Below are 17,311 nucleotides of genomic sequence, written 5' to 3' on the forward strand. Positions count from 1 at the left end.
CCTAAAGAGGTATATAAAGAGAGAGATTTTAATGAGCAAGTAAAAATAGAAAACCTAAGCTAAGAAAAAAAAGGTGCTTGCAAGACTTTTTGCCATTTATCTTTCTACTAACATATAATGTGTTTTGTCATGAAACAGTCTTTACTCAGAGCACTATACTTTTGCTAGTGCTGGGAATGTGAACCCTTCAGCATATTGTTGCTTCCCAAAAGTCTTTGCTAAAGGAAAAGAAAATTCTTTCCATTTTTCCAGATGAGCTTGATAGTGACTTAATGATTTTAATTGACCTCCTATGTTTCTTTTCATGTGCCAGCACTGCACCTCATTTGACCTCAGGCTTGCAGAAACTAATTAAATATGGGCACAGAGACAACTTAAAAATTCCAGAGACAATAGAGATAACAAAAGAATACTTCCTCTACTTTTTTCCTCCTATTTTTTGAAGAAAGGAGTTCTATATTCTGAGCAAAAACCACACACTGTCCTAGTTAATAAGATCATCTGGGATCAGTTACTGCTAGGCATAATGATTCCTTATTCCAGATGTGAGAATGAGATAGCTGCCTATCTCTGTAGAAAAGGAACACTGGCATTCACCTGAAAGATTGATGCTTGCATCATTTTCATACACACATGTCTGGAGGGGCTACTGTCCACTATGGTTCTCCTGAAGGGGACAATCAGTGAGGAAAATGAGTTTGTATAAAGAGTAGCACTCTGTAAAAAAAACCCTTTTAAAATCTTTTTTCTCCAAGTAGTAGACAACTGATTCCAAAAATTATGCTTGCATGTACATGTACTCTATTAAACACAAATATCTGCCCAAAGAATGTATTTTCAAAAGCCAGTCTAAACCTGAGTTGCTGGAGGAGATGTTCTATCTTCTTCCCTGGGCACTCTGTGTTTTCAATCCGCCTCCAGCTCTTCCACTCATGCAGCTATGCAGCCATCCAGACCAAAGATATGCTGAAAGCAAACAAAGAGAAATACACCAAACCAATCAAGTTTAGCTCAAGTAGGATTTTGACTGTCACACAAACATCAGTCCTGCAATATGCAGGAAAGTTAATATTTTCAGTAGCAGGAGGCTTAAGGTAATTTAAGTAAATCAAGAAATTAAGTGCTAAGAGGAAAATGAGGTGTTATTCATCACCTGTACAGTGCAGAGTTTACAAACAGGCATTCTGTAGTTTTATTCTGCTGCACCGTGTGCAGCATTTTGCAGGATATTGGGCTTTTACGCAGGTATTTTTTTCACATGTTGCAAACTGGAGATCAGCAAAAGGACATGCTGAAGAAGCCACAAGGTCAATGTGTTACTAAACAAGATGAACACAGTTCCATCAACTTCCATAGGAAATCTCATCTACTGAGATATTTCTTGCATTTTTGTATGAAACATTATTTCTGAACCAAATAACTTCATCCCAACGGACTGCATCATAAAAGACTGCCTGGTATGATGTGAAGGGCACCAACTACTGTAGTGAATACACCAATGCCTTGAGATAACGTGCTCAGTCTCAAAATGTTGAGCCAGAAAATAAAAAATACTGCAACAAAGAAGCCCCCTAGAAAGCAAAACAAAAAAACCCCCACCCAACAAACAACAAAAACAAAAAGCTGCACAGAGACACAGAAAGTCTGTATAACAGGCACTTTCATTGTCTCATCTTCTACTTGCAGCTTCTAGATGCATAAATAATTTTCATGTCTCTGGTCTAGTGTTGTAGGCTTTGCTCTTTTCAGAATATACCTGGAAGTATCACTTGCTGTAATCCTCCCTACCAGATAATGGATGTTGCCCTACTAGCTATAAATATTTCTGCATTTTGTACAATTGAGTGTCCATACATGATGTCTGCACGTAGAGTAGTAGTGCCTTTCCACTAAGGCACTAGAAAGGCCTGAGATTTGGTCCTGAATAATTTGTTTGAGATTGAAAAGCACAGGCTGCTTCACAGAATTGTCTCACTTATAATAGAGATAAGTGGGGCAATGTTATCTTTTGGATTGCATCCAGTTCCCTTGAGTGAATGAGCTAAAAATACACTAACCTACTCCAAAACTTCTTACTACAAATGCAGCAGTTTCGGAGCATCAGCGTAGAAATGTTGTCAATCCCCTAAACGGGCTTTTATTATGCAGGTATTCCACTGCCTGTACGTAGTTCTCTGCTTGGAAGGCTGCGATATCTTCCTTGGAGCCAGCAGGTGGAGAAATACTTCCATTTAAAAAAATATCTGTGTGGGGAAAGGCAAGTTCAGCAGCTATGGAGGGAATGCGGCTGTACTTTCCAAATCTATTCCTTCCTGATCATGAAAACTATCCCAGTCAGTTTCCTAGGTAACCCTATGAAACAGAGAATGCTAGTAGAGACTGGAGGAAGTAAAAAAACAAATATAATTTTAAGTTAGCCTTCCATAAAATAAGTTAAGAAATGTCAGCTTTGATTGGATTCAGAAATTTAGTTTGATATTATTTCCCATGCACACAATGGGTTGTAGATGACACCACCATTTGCACACAATGGCTTAGAATGATTTTATAAGATACTAGAGTATTGCACCTTTTTTGTTTTGTTTTTTTTTAAGATTCATACCCTGGCCTATTCTAGTTTTTATTGTTGAAGCACAGTATTTTTATTGATCAGTTATCCTGTATAGAAGCATGAAGGCTTATACTAAGGAATATGAACAACATACTGTCATTTCATGCACTTTGATGCAGAATACTTTTCAGATAACAGTCAGCAGATGACACATATTAACTCAGGAACAGAACAATAGATGAATAGATAATCAAATATTCTTCTTATCTGTTCTTCTAGGAAAAAAAAAAAACAGATTGTATTGGAATAAAACTGCATTTAAAATGTACACAGAATTCATGTAAAGCAAAACCAATCACCTTCCCCTTTCTCAAAATGAAATTTCTTGCCCTCTATATTCACATCATGCACTCAGTAGCTGTCTATATTTAAAGCCTGGAGACACAGGCTGTAAAATGCTCTTGATTAAGAGAGACTATAAATCAAGTAAAACACAGGACATTAAGCTATTATTATTTTCAAATTCGTATGCATCCACTCAACCTTATTGTCATATACAAAGCATGCATGGGTCTGAAATGTAGAAAGGAAAAAAAGATAGAGATCTGTGCATTTCACCACAGCACTGCTCACAAAACTCAACTGGGTCAGCACAGTGGACCAACAGATTGATAAATTTGGTCATTATACTTTAGATGAAAACTTTTCAGAGAATTTAAGGGTGCCAGTATTAACTATAATTATAATTTAAGCAGTCACTTTGATTATTTTCTGTTGATTCTTTTCAACCTCAACCCATCTTTTTTTCAAAACTCCTTGGTGATAGGCAGAAGTACCAATAAGTAGCTGTAGCTGCATCTTCTACTATGCAGGCTTTCAGCTGGAGACCTACAGTAATTTAAGGGAGGAACCTGATTTTACTCAGCTTGGTCTTTATGTACTGATAAGTTTAACTGAATCTACAAACTAAGCATCTAATATAACCACTCAGTGATATCATTTTTAAAGGCAGTTCCTACAAGATTTTTAATTTTAGGAAAGTGTTTATCCACAGCTAAGAGATGTTGCATGATCAGTGCTCAGTCAATATATGTCTTTCAGTGCCCCAGTACCCAAAATACTTAACACACATTTCCAACGAAGTAGCCTTTGAAAAAGTAGGCAACCAGATTTTTAGAGAGTGCAGGAGAGCTTTTCAACTGGTGCTGCCTTTCAGCCTCACATAAAATGATTTCTACTTCACACCTGACTTAAAATCAGAATTCTCATTAATATGGGTATTTTCTGCATTTTAGTTGTGAGGAGTAAAATGCTCCTAACATGCAGCCTTTCCCTGCTAAACTCCAGATCAATTAGCATTAATAAGAGGATAAACTGTCTGGCTGTCATTTTTCACCATTTTTAGGGGTTTCTCTCATGCCCACAGCTTCAAAGACCTGTAACCTCTCCAGTGTGCTCTGTATCGCTGTCTGCAGCAGATGGTGCTGAATGAAGGCTGCATTTTGGACATCTGCAATCCTCAACAACCTAGGCAACCAACCATTTTACAATTTAGAAGTCCAGCTGAAACTGAAACATTTTGTCTGGCCAGGTGAAGTCACAAATAAACATACTTTTAGTTTGTGCCTTGGACAGACTTGACAAGCTGACTGTAATCTAGAAACCCAAGGTAGCCTGAAACTATACCTAAATACATGGTCCCTCTCATGGGCTACACAGCTTACATTTGCTGTTGGTCAGGTCAGGATGTTTACTCAGATGTGCCCCCATATAGACATGCCTCAGAAACATCAATTAAAGGCATTTATTGAATAATTTATAGGTCCTTTCTAAGTAAAATTTTCTTAGCAATATTGGGTTTTAGTTGGTTGAGACATTTTAGATATTTTTTCTAAATATAGAAAAAGCAAACCTCAGCTGCTCTCTAGTTACCATAGCAACTGCAAGGTATTATGGCACTTATCTGGGAGCATATATATATATATAGCATTTTCCATGTATAAAATTAATATTTGAATCAACTTTTATATATGCTGAGATTGTTTTTTTTCCATTTTGCCTGCTTTACAGGTGACCCCTCAGTGGAGATACAGGAGTAGAAACCTGTTAGAATGCTATTAGAATCATAGAATCATTTAGGCTGGAAAAAACCTTTAAGATTGAATCCAGCCATTAAGCCAGTAATACCAAGCCCACCACTAAACCATGTCCCCAGGTGCCACATCTATACACCTTCTAAGCATCTCCAGGGAGGATGATACAACCACTTCCCTGACCTGCTTGTTCCAATGCTTTTCATGAATAAATCTTTCCTAATATCCAGCCTAAGCTTCCTCTGATGCAACTTGAGACCATTTCCTCCTCTCCTATCACTTGCTACTTAGGAGAAAACACCACCCCCCACATGGCTAGGTACATGTGGAGAGCAATAAATTTCCCTCTGAGCCTCCTTTTCTCCAGGCTAAACTGCCCCAGGTCTCTCAGCTGCTTCCCATAAACTTGTGCTCCAAACCCTTCACCTGCTGCCCTTCTCTGGACACACCCCAGCACCTCACCCTTTATTGTAGCGGGGGGCCCAGAACTGAACACAGGATTGAAAGCATGGCCTCACCAGTGCTGGGTGCAGGGGGGAAGTTAAGCATTATATCAAGCCACACAAAACAAACTTGTTCTGTAAGCCTAATTCACAGTAACCTGGTTTTTCAGACACAACTTACCTATGCATTTTTTTGCCCTGCATTAAGTTTTTAGTAACATCTCACTTTAACTGCCACGACAGGGTGAAAAAGAGAGCAGCAGCATGTTTAATCTGTACAAAAACAACCTCGAGTTATATTTTAACCAAACTACAAAACTAATTATTGTGTGTATTTATGACATTCATACTGTATTATGGTATGCAAACTTGTATAGTTTTAATTTGTCATGGAATCATGGAATGGTTTGGGTTAGAAAGGATCTTAAAATACATAAGCCTCCAAACCAACTTTATGTCCAAACTGCCATAAAGTTCCAAACCACCTGCCATAGGCAGGGATGCCTTCCATTAGATCATGTGGTTCAGAACTCCATCTAACCTGGCCTTGAACTCTTCCTTGATTTGATATCACAACTTCTGCAGGCAACATCTTCCAGTGTCTCAAACCATGATAGTGAAGAATTTCTTCCTAACAATCTTAATCTACTCTCTTTTATGTTTAAAACTATTACCTCTTGTCCAATCACGAAATATTCTGCTATTCTTGATTTTAAAGTTACTAAAATAATTGTTAGGAGGAAAAAACCCAAACAAAGGGGAGAGATATTTTAAACTGCTTTTTTTCAATTTTATTCAATGAAATTTCTATTGTGATTAACCCAGTTCTATGTCAAATCAAGCATTTATCAGCTCTACATTTCAATAATGCAACTTAAGACAACTTAACATAGAATTATATATTAGTTTTTTATCATCATATTTGTCCTCTTCTGGGCATCCACTTCAAAAGAAAAACAAACCACAAAATCTCTCGCTGACTGAACTGTCATAAAGGCTTAGATGTTTATTTCAACACTTTAAGCTACAATAAGGAACATCACTGTGCTTGAACACATGGTGCGACTTCAGAAGAAAGGTATCACATGCAGCTCAAAATGACTGCTGAAAAGACTCCCACACTCTGAGGTAAGGATTCCCATACCAGCAGCAACAGGAGCAATTCCAGCTAGCTCTGGGCTAGGCACTATAACAGGAGGGTTTCTATTGCTCATAAAATATACACTGACTGCTTTAAGCAACTTCAGTGCTAATGGTTCACACACTGTAATTTTCGGAGCCACTCCTTAGAGGTTGTTAATACTTGCTACAGGATACATCAGCATTATGTTGGAGAAAGGTGCAGGCTCCCTTTGCCCATACTTAACTAAATGTCAATCAGCTCTGAACTGAACCAGAAGCTGAATGGGCAGGATGTATTAACTCGGGCTCTCTGCTTTGCTAACACAGTCACTCTACAATGAGCTTATGATACGGGCAGAGTGAGCGCACGTCTGCCTGCACCAGATATATGACCAGTTTTTGCAGGATTGCAGAAAGGAATAAGCACCTCAGGGGGTCAAGTACTCTTTAGTTAGTTGGGCTTTAACCTCTAAGGGTCCTATAATTGTATAATTAGGATAAGCCAACATGTCTTGGGCTTACATTCAAATTTTACGTGTAAAACTAGAGCAATACTCAACTACTCTCATCCCCTTAAAGAACCAGTTCCACTTTACTTCTAGAACTGGAACAGGCTTCCCAGGGAAGTGGTCACAACACTAGCATGACAGAGTTCAAAAAGTGTTTCATGCTCTCAGGCACCTTGGGGTGTCTTGTGCAGAGCCAGAGTGAGACTTGGTGATCCTGATGTGTTCCTTCCAACTCAGCAATTTCTGTGATTTTGTGTTATTTTCTATTTCCATTACAATTTAATTGACAATTAAGAGAAAGCCAATGTTCTGAATGCAGTGTTGGAGGCAGAGCCTACACCTACATATTATTAATAATGTAATATTATCTTACTGACCACACAACACTATTTTATTAATCAAAATTTGCATTCTTCCAAGAAACTCTACTCAGCTGTCTACTATCAGTAGAGAAAGTCCTGACATAAAATAGCCATTTCTAAATATATGAAATCCAGAATACTCATTACTAATCTTAGATCTTTAAATATAAGCAATGCAATAATTAAAATATCTGGTGATATGTAGAAATTTCATAATACAGGTTACTCTCCTTATGTTATTAGAAGTTTCAAATGCAATTTTAAAATCAGATTCAGATACTAAAACTGCCAAAACTGAACAAGTTTGCAAGTACCAATACTGATGCATTATCTTAGAACTTCTTTATTTTAACAGAATTACAATTTTAGTGTTGATCATGGAAATACCTACATAGATGTAACATTCTCAAGTGTAAGTTCTTGTGTCTAAGAATGCACAATGAAACTATTTTCCTAAAATCTTTTTGAAGTCTTAAACACTACTTACTGTAATATATTGTTACTCAAAATTTTAAATTATAGCTTCCTTAAAATTCTTCCCTAGTTAGTATTTGATAAAAGCTTCCTTTTCACTTTCTCAAGAGGAGAAATTAAAGTTCTACATAATTTTCAGTTATGTAGGACTGGGTAATTCAAATGCAAAGAAATTAAGACTGCAGTTTAAAAGTAAAAGTTTTAAAAAGGGAATAGATCCCTACCGTCTTTAAAGTCTCCTAATTCTGTAATAGAACTTCAGTGATACAATGCTTAAGACATTTTTTTCACCTGCTTCAGCACAGATTTCTGTCTTTACTGATTTAAAATATAATTTCTTAGAAGTGAGTTCTTGAAGTTCACCAGGCAGTTTTTGATATCTAATGAGTCTCAAACAGTGCCTTTCTTAAGATCTCTTTGTTTCAAATATAGAATTCAGCCCTGCGATAAGGGTGTTTTCTGACCAAAGGGGTGTGATTTATTTGCAGGAAGATGACTGAGCCAAGCAGTTCCATATTGGATTAGGGGCAAAACCACTTATTTGCAGCCTTAGCTAGAAATGCATCTCTGCACTAGCTTCTGTATTTGGTCCCAAACTCCTCCAATTTCAGTGGGCGTGATGGAAGATGTTTTCTGTGCACCTTGTCTCTCAGGATATATTTTGTTTATAAAAATAAGTAAGCAAAATCTTGAAGAGCTAGGCTGAAATAAAAAGAACATTCTTATATTTGAGCTGTTTGCCAAAGTAGTTATACAAATACTTATTAGGAAGATTGAATTATTCAAGTACATTAGTCATACGATATGTGTTTTCAATATACCTTTATGTAGGTTTTGTTTAAGAATATAGGTCGATTCAGTACCAACCCTAAGAAATTCTTTTATCTTAACAGTGATTTGAGTACTAATCAGATACTCAAACTGTTGACACAAATATTTTATATTCATTTATCATGTGTTTATCAGCTAATATTAAAATACATTTCATAATATTTGCTATTTACATTTAATTATGGTACAGAATGTATTTAAAAAGTCAGGTGTTTATCACAGTCACTCTATCTCCAGATTTTATGAAAATCTGTTCATTACTTACCACATTGTTGCACTCTAGCTGTGATGATCCACAGTAGTACTACACATGCATGTATGCATATAGTTGTATAAAATGAGAAAGTCCATGAGGAGATGCAGTTTCTGGTATATAGTCTTAATGCTCACTAAAAACAGCCAGACATGCATTAACACAGATCAAATATGCTAACAGTAGCAGACATAGTTAACTCTGATATTAAAAGAAATCAAATAAATTGCTCAGAACACTGAAGTTAGCAGGTACATTTTACAATGGAAAAAAATCTCGTCTCCTTGAGGACTTTCAAAACAATGGAATGATATTTAAAAGGTGGTGAAATGCCAAAAATTTATCATCTTTCTTGACAAGATATGCATACATGTCTCAAAGAACAGAACTACTGCGGTGACTAATTTCCCTCTTTGTTGGAAAACAAGTACAACTTTGCATTACAGTTTCCAAGTGAAATTTCCAAGCTGAGCTTGACTAAATTATGTGTTGAAACAGAATGCCTGTGTTGAAACAGCATAATCTTACCTACTGTGTTAAAATGTTGGTTTTGGTGCATAACAAGAAGTTGCCAAATTATTTAGAGCACAAAATTGGAAATTTGTTGAAATATAGAACAAGATTTGTACCCAGCACCACAGCCATCACAATTTCAGGAGTATTATTAAGCTTAACTAAACTCTGTCAAGATAATTCACCTCTCTGTTGAAAGAGTAACATCAAGCAAAACCAATAAAATCAAAAAAGAACAAAGGTTCATTTTGGTTTGAACTAAATGACTCAGAAGTCAATCACTTTTTAATGAGGGAGGAAAGGACAGGCAGAAAAAGAGTGATGAATTTCAACTAACCTGTTCTAATTCTGTCAAAATAACTAAGATCTGTAATGATAATTAATTTATCTTCAAATGTATTTGTGTTCATAATCTGTATCTGTGTTTTTTCTACAATTGCACATGATCTTGTTTGTGTACTTTTTAAATTATTCAGTATTTTTGTGTGTCTTTCAAACTAAGTGAGCTAAATTCAGCTGTACATTGAATGACAGACTTTAATTTAATTATGTTCAGGCTCAAAACCATGAAAATGATAAAACCATGAAAATGATAATGTATTCCAATTTTTCTTAAATCAGAAGAGTTATTAATCAGCTGTGACATCTTTCATAATTTCAGGATAACATCTCAAAAGTATACAATCACACAAACAAAATACAAACTAGAGTTTTGTAAAGCTATACATTTTTTAGGGAAATTACTAATAGAGTGGAATAAAGAATATTGCTTAATAACTAAGAGCCTTTTCAGGAGAAATGACTGAAGACTAGCTTCTCCCTCTGAAAAATACACAAAAGATCATTTCTGTTCAGCAAATAGTCTGTGGTATGCCATGAGGCCTGAACTCAGAGGTGGCTTTTAGATTTTTTTTAGAAAGACAGGGTGCTTAGTCTGGATATAAACCTGCTCAATTGTTGAAGATGGCCAGACATTTCTTCTGCAGGTCTCTGTACAGTGCAACCAATATTACACTGAGAAAACTGATGAGTGGAAACTAAAGACATGACCTGATGACCTCAGGAAAGGGTCTTTTAGTGGTGAAAAAAATTAATGTCCTTCTGGTTTAGATCAAGTTCAAACACAGGTTTTATGCTGAGCCTAGAACAGAAAAATTGCTAAATACATTTAACTAGGTTTTACAGTGTTCATTCCCGGTCCTTTGAAAATTACTTAAATATTGAGTAAGTCTCCAAAATGGAGAAAGTTTTTATACCAGGTACTGAACTTGAGATTCTTTCATATTTTGAGAGCAAGTTCTCCTCAGATGTGGTGCAAAGTCAGAGCCCTGCCCCTAAGCTTCCTTCAGAGCTAGGGATGCTCAGAGACTGAGGTGCACTGGTTCCATACTGAGAGGAGGAACTGTGTCATCAGGGTCTTCCACAATATAAAAAAAATGTGAGATTCAACACACAGATCCAGCAGAGAACAATGTGCAGGAAAGGGTTTTATTTATTCTTCTAGAGCTGCAAAAGAGTCATTGAAGTGCTGAAGAGCCAATGGAGTGCATTGACTGTTTTCTCTAAAAAATAACTCAGATAAAGAAATTTGTTTATTCAGCAGAACTAAACTCTCCAAATAAAAATCTAATTTATCAAGAAAGAATAAACAGCTTATACTCTTCAATGTTAAGAAAATGCTTTGAAGAGGAGAAACATTGCAAAATGTAAGAAGAAATTCGCACTCTGTAAGAGAGACTTTAGGGAGATGCAGTATACAAATGATCTCAAACCCAAAATCTGGCCTATCAAATCTGAAAAACTGCTTCAAAGTATATCAAAAAGGTGAAAAGCATATTCATGAAATTGTATTTCCTGCTAATCCTTATATATTGATTGCTTTTCAAGCTCATCTCCTGAATTCATTGTTTCATGCAGATCATATACTTCCTAGAGATATAAACTGGGGCATAAATTCATTATTATGCTCTATAGAGCAGATGTTCTTTTTAAGATCACACACACATCTCCAGGCCTCACCAGGGAAATAGACAGTGTCAGGACCAAGAATAGGCTTTTAGAAACAAAATTAAGGAGTTCTCAGCAAAAGTTGTGGCAGGTGCAGTGCTGTGTCTCTGTAGCAGCGTTGAACATGACACTGAGGGAAAATCTTTGGCATTTTCCCACAGGAGCCTTGAATGATATAGAATAACAAAGCCATGCTTTCTGAAATGAAAAATGCCAACAATTAACCCTCAGAGAAAAAGTTCAGCCTGAACTCAAGCCACTCTAAAGTAGCATGATGAAGTATACTCTTGACTGTAGCTAAATGTTACTATGAGGACAGCTGTGTCAGAGTCTAAAAGTAAAGTACTGTCTCAAAAATATTTTCTGAAATTCTTGGTGCAATATTTCAAAAGTACAACTTCAAACAGAGCAACAAACATCCTCCAAAACCTGCTGGCATGTAGCTGTGCACTGATCATGCAGGGACTTACCAATGTCTATGCTAGTTCTAACTGGCAGGGAATTTTCACTCCAAGGCAATCCACTGGTTCATGCACAACTTGCTCTGACACCTCCCCAGAACAGAGTCTGGCCCTCTGGGTACATGTGTGGTGCAAACATGCAGCATCAACAGCTATGACCACACATGTGGCCAAGTCTGAAGGGATGTTTTGTACAACTGTGTCTAGGATAAGGAAGACTTTCAGTCAGTCTTATATTCCCCCACTTAAAGTACTTGGAGTGAAAAACAACTGTTGCATAGTTTAACAGGTGGGAAAACCAATTAAAATATGGAAAGACCTAGTGCAGGCCATGCTCAGAAACATATTATTTTCCTTTCTCTTCTGTAGATTTCACTATTTGTAATAGATAATAATTATATTTATCACTATAAGTTTTAACACAACTTTACAGCTGGCTTCTTGTCTTCTTGTTTTAATTTTATCCATTAACCAGCCATAGTCTACCAGAACATTCTAAAGCAAATTAAAAACTCTGACAAAAACTGCTAATGACATTGTGACTACAATGAAGGGGAATGACAGCTACTCCCTTCAAGGGGCTGCTTGATCCCAAGACTACAATCCTCTGAACTTCCTATTCAGAAAGTGCCCACACTTAACTTGGCAGAAGTGTAATAGCTTTTAAACGTCTTAGCAATTTACAGTACTTCTGCATTGAAAGATCTAGATGGGAAAAGGAATACATCTTTTTCTTCCTTGAAGAGAGAGAATGAGTCTTCAAGAAGTTCCTTATAGGTTGCATATTAGAAAAATTATAGGAAGCAAAAGCATAGGTCATATATTTAAGCTTTTTGCTTTTCCTCTACCTTTCCCCAACATCTTGGCCCCTAGTAAAAGTGAGTATTTCTTAAAAACTCTAAACTTCCTCAGCATGATTTTTAGTTTTGTGATAATGTTTATCTTGGAATAGAAATCAAATAAAATGTTTAATTAACATACATAATAATTATTAGAAAATTTTACATTAATATTACAGGCAAAGTAAAGCCTTTATCAATATTTCAAAATATCAAGCCCACAGATTAAGAGAATTCTAAATAAAATCAATAATAAAGAATAAAATTCTAAATAAAAATCAGAGTTCAACCCAAATTGAACATCGAAACATTGCCACAGATATTGACTGAAATTGTGAACTTATGTCTGATTTCATTTTTTTAAAATTTCCTCATATCTTCTGAAAGACATTAAGTAAATATTCATGAGTTACAAAAAAAATATACTCATCATCTTCACATACTTTCTGCTTGGTTTTGCCTGATGAATTCTCTGACAACTTATTCTTTGTCACCATAGAAAGCCCAAAGCCTCTATGCTAGACCAGCTTTCAATTTTCCACTTTTCTTATCTTAGCCTTCATATGCACAGATCCCTTGCAGTTTTAAGAAAATGAGCTCCCACAGTACACTAAAAATCCTTTGAAAATGTGTTGCTTAGCACACAGTTTTGAAATAAATATATTTGATTACACATTTTTGAAAACTGAGTCTGCATCTCTGGTGTATACATATATATATGCCCTATCTTTCATTCTAGAGATAATTATCACAAATTAACCTCAGAGTACTTATGTGATTAAAAAAACCCCAAAAAGCATATGTTGTCAAATTTAGCCTTTAGTAGAGTCTGGAACAACTTTCACATAAAATAGCTACCTCAGGATCTGTATTTAAGTTAGACAGAGTAACTGGTGGGCATTCCAGCAGCTTACAAAAATGGGCTCAAGATCTCAACTAAGCATATTTAATATTCAGGATAAAGGTAAAAAAAAAAACAAACTACTTGTCTTTACACAGAATGGGATAATGGCAAAAGCTGCATGCAGTACTCATGTGGGCATGAGAGGGACCACTGTCATGTTGAAATCACACTTTCATTTTACATCTCACCCAAACATCACAGAAAGCCCATGACAGAAAGTCTGGCTGCTGTGATGCAGACAGGTTAGGAAGGCATGAATTCCAGAAGGAAAATCTATTTGATGAGATTAGCAATTGAGGATTTAATCTGAGCTTTAGCCCTGAAGTCAGAGGGAGTCCATAGACAGCATTGTGCAAGATATAATCTTTCCTTACAACATCTCCTTAGAATATAGGAATGTTTTCGCTGAAGAAAAATAAGGAAAACTTCTGGGACCTTAGCATCAAAACATTTAGTTTGAAGTTTAAAGAAAGTGATTATCAGATGTCATTAGACTTTTGCTTCTACTGAAGAGACTGAGAAAGCTTCTAACTTTATGCTTAGAAATTATGAAATCTCTTTTAAGAAACAATTAATTTTTGTTAGCATAGTTTGAGTCAACTATTGATTCAAAAACCTCATGTCCACTGCATAATTGCCATAAATCCTGCAGATTTATGCTTTAAAGGTGTGTCTCTTCTGCCTTATTAAAATTGTTTTGGTTTATTTTGTGTTCAATACAGATAGCTGAAGGTGGAAATTATTACTACTTTAAAAACTCCTCTTTCTTTTTTTAAGTTCCCTTTGAAATTTTTTACTTGAATGAAAATAAATTATATAAGTCATAATTGTGAAAGTTATGAGGAAGGAAAATTGGAGGAATGTTGGATTCAGGTTTGATCTGGCATATAACCTTCTAAGGTTTAAGTAAGCTGTAATAGAAATTGTTTCAACAGATCTTGGAATAATTTTAAAATTGGCATAAATCCAGTCTCATATCAGAACACCACATTTCACTATTAGAAAAGGAAAGCTTAAATCCTGTCAAGGCTGTGGCATCCACTGCACAAACAAAAAAGGTGACTGACTTGTAAAATCATTCTGGGATTTACAAAAGCTTTGAAATTTTATTTAGTTTATTTTCCTGGTACTGTTTTAACCATCATAAATAAAAATGGCATCTGGTTGTCTGAAGGAAGAATTCTGTTTAATCTATGAATTATTGATTCTTGTTAATTACCAAATTTCTACCAAATTCAGTTTAGACTGAAAGGTAATTATTTTGATTTAAACATCTGTCACATATTTTTTCCAATTTAATAAGTGTGTCAAATGAATCAAGAATGTATCCTTACAAAGTAATGGATTTTTCCTGATATTTCCTTCAATTCGTTCCTCATTAAGAGTAAATATATAAACATATTAAATAGTCTTATCTACTTGGAAATAATATGGGAAAATATCCAGACTGCATCACGTTAGATATTCAGGTTCAGAGGGAAATGAAGTATAAATCTGAAGCAGTGCTGAAGATGAGTTTTTCTTGTCACATCTTCTGAATATCAGCAGAAAAATAAAGGGGGATCTGCTCCTCAAATCCCTTAGTGACACATAGACATATGTGACACATTAGTAGTCCTTCTACTAATCTTACTTGGTGGAAGCTAACTGAAGCTGGGCTCCAATTATTTGGCAAAAGATGGTAAACTCTTATAAAAGGGTAACACTTGCTCTTTGTGATACATGTTAGACAGTCAACACAGAGGTAAAATCCAGTATTGCAGGTTCTTTATGTAGGAACTTGGATTCTGTTTCATTGCTAAATCTTGAATTGAGGTTATAAAAATTTTGGACCAAATAGAAAATAAAGGCTAGATTATCAAATGCAAGGGGTTGTTGATGCCCTTTCTTCCAAGAATGTTATATTTACTTGAAGGTGGAAAAAATATAATTCTATTGCATGGCATTTTATTTCAGTACAACTTTTTAAAAAACAGTCAAACTTGATTCCCAAAAGTCTTGCCATATACTCAGAAAGTGATGATGAGAGCTCTGTTTTCTAATTCAATATTTATTTTAAAATAACTATATTATTTTACCTTGGTATCAGAGTGAAGCATCATTGGTATAAAATACTGTGCAAATAGCTAATAGGGAATCTTTCTTTTATAAAGAGAAACCCAGGTCCTGAATGAATAATGTAGAAAAAAACCTGTATTTAGAAACCATCTGCATATTGAATGTCACAGTAACAATGATAGAAACTTTAAGTCAGACAAATTTCTATCAATATTTCATTAGGCAATGCTGGCAAGGGATTAAGCCTAAAATCTTCAAATGTGTGCAGGAGAATTAGATGCTCATATTCTGTTATAATCAGCTGTACATTAATTCTCCTGCTGTTCTTCATATGGATGATCAGCAGCTTCATTGTAGGAACGGGAATTGACTCATCTCACAGATCTCACTTCATGAAAGCAAGCTAAGTCATCCATATTTGTTCTCCAAAACACAGTATTATTTTAAGTTCCTATTCCAACAGGATGTGATCTAGAACATGGTAAAATTGACATGAATGTAGCAAAGGATATATTTTCTGCTTCACCTCCAACTGGGGTGTCAATTCAAAAATCAGACTCTACATATTTTTATTCCAATGTTTCCAGCAAATGTTAGATTAATCTTAATGTTTGTGTAAACGAAGTGACCTTACCAACCAAAAAAACAACCGACCAACCAATCAAATAAAAATCAAGGAAAAATGTACTCAACCAAACTGACACACTGAGAACACTCTTAGTAGTGTAGTAATTAAATTTCTGTTAATTATTCTGGAAGATAAAGTAAAATTAAAAAATAAATGGAACCCAAACACAATTAAGTACAATGCAACAGGCCTTCTCTCACAACTACTTGTTCTCCCTTTGGGCTTTTGAGATAATTTCTGAATACTTCCAGCCAAAGCATTTTTAATGTGGGAAGGGTAAAGGGAGGGAATGTTGGAAGTGTGTAGGGGAAGAGGAGAAAGGGGTGTTTGTTCAGGGTAAATTTTAGAATACTAAAACTCCAAGATTTATCAAGGGATATGCCAGAGAGGCACCAAGCAGCATTTCCTCATGGCCCCCACCAAGTGAAATTGTGTTAGGCTTTAAGCATTCAACACTAGTATGGACTGTGAACGGCCATGGTACTGCCCCAAACCCTGCTTTGTCTCAGAAGTACCTTTTTCATCAGAAAAAAAGTTATTTATGCATACCCACTCAAGTGAAAATACCTGTGTACTCATACAGTTGTATATATCTCTTAGCCAAAATATGCATTCAAACCAGCCATGTGCTGACTGTGAAGTGAGCAGTCTGGGTATGAAAGAGATGAAGTTTCCTTGTGGATAGATAGAAGGTAGGAGACTAGAGGTAGTGGTGAAAGTAATCTCACCCCTAAAGAGTTACAGCTGTGCCAATTATCAAGCATTAAGAACAAGCCTGCCCTTAATAGGCCACAGCTGGATCCAATTAAGAGGGGTATTATAAAAGAGCAGGTTGGCTGGTTGAGATGGAGTTTGTTGGCTGTGCTGATTGTGCTGAGAAGAAGGGGGTCAGTGCTGTGAGGAGCTGCCCCTGAGAAATCTCCACAAAGCTATGAAACCTTTGTAGCAAGATGGCAACATTTCCTGAAGTATTTCTCAGTAATGTGGCAAAGAGGATGATAATTATGATTGCATGGACCAGACCTGTGTTGGATGCAGGGCTGATTGGGTCTAAGTGGCTGGGTGTTAGCAGTGGGGACTGCAGTGCTGAGCCCTGTGATGAGTGACGGGACACAAATAGTTCCAGCAGCCCTATTGCAGGGGGATTCAATAACTAATAACTAAAAGATTTATGCTCAAAGAATTCAAGGAAATTATAGGTTTTTAGGACACCTATCTCCATCCAATTCCCTTGCAGCTCTGCAGCATGATAAACATTTGCAA

At 35.9% G+C, this 17,311-nt stretch overlaps 1 long non-coding RNA gene across 1 annotated transcript in view; it reads right to left on the reverse strand.

Moving 5' to 3' along the window:
- Positions 1-375: 375 nt before the first annotated feature.
- Positions 376-17,311, reverse strand: part of LOC120504895 — a 68,888-nt gene continuing 51,952 nt past the window's right edge. The window contains exon 3 of the long non-coding RNA XR_005628140.1: positions 376-966. This is a non-coding gene — a long non-coding RNA (uncharacterized LOC120504895). The remainder of the gene's footprint in view (positions 967-17,311) is intronic.

The sequence above is a fragment of the Passer montanus genome, unplaced genomic scaffold, assembly GCF_014805655.1.
Source record: "Passer montanus isolate IOZ18808 unplaced genomic scaffold, ASM1480565v1 scaffold31, whole genome shotgun sequence".
Classification (NCBI taxonomy): domain Eukaryota; kingdom Metazoa; phylum Chordata; class Aves; order Passeriformes; family Passeridae; genus Passer; species Passer montanus.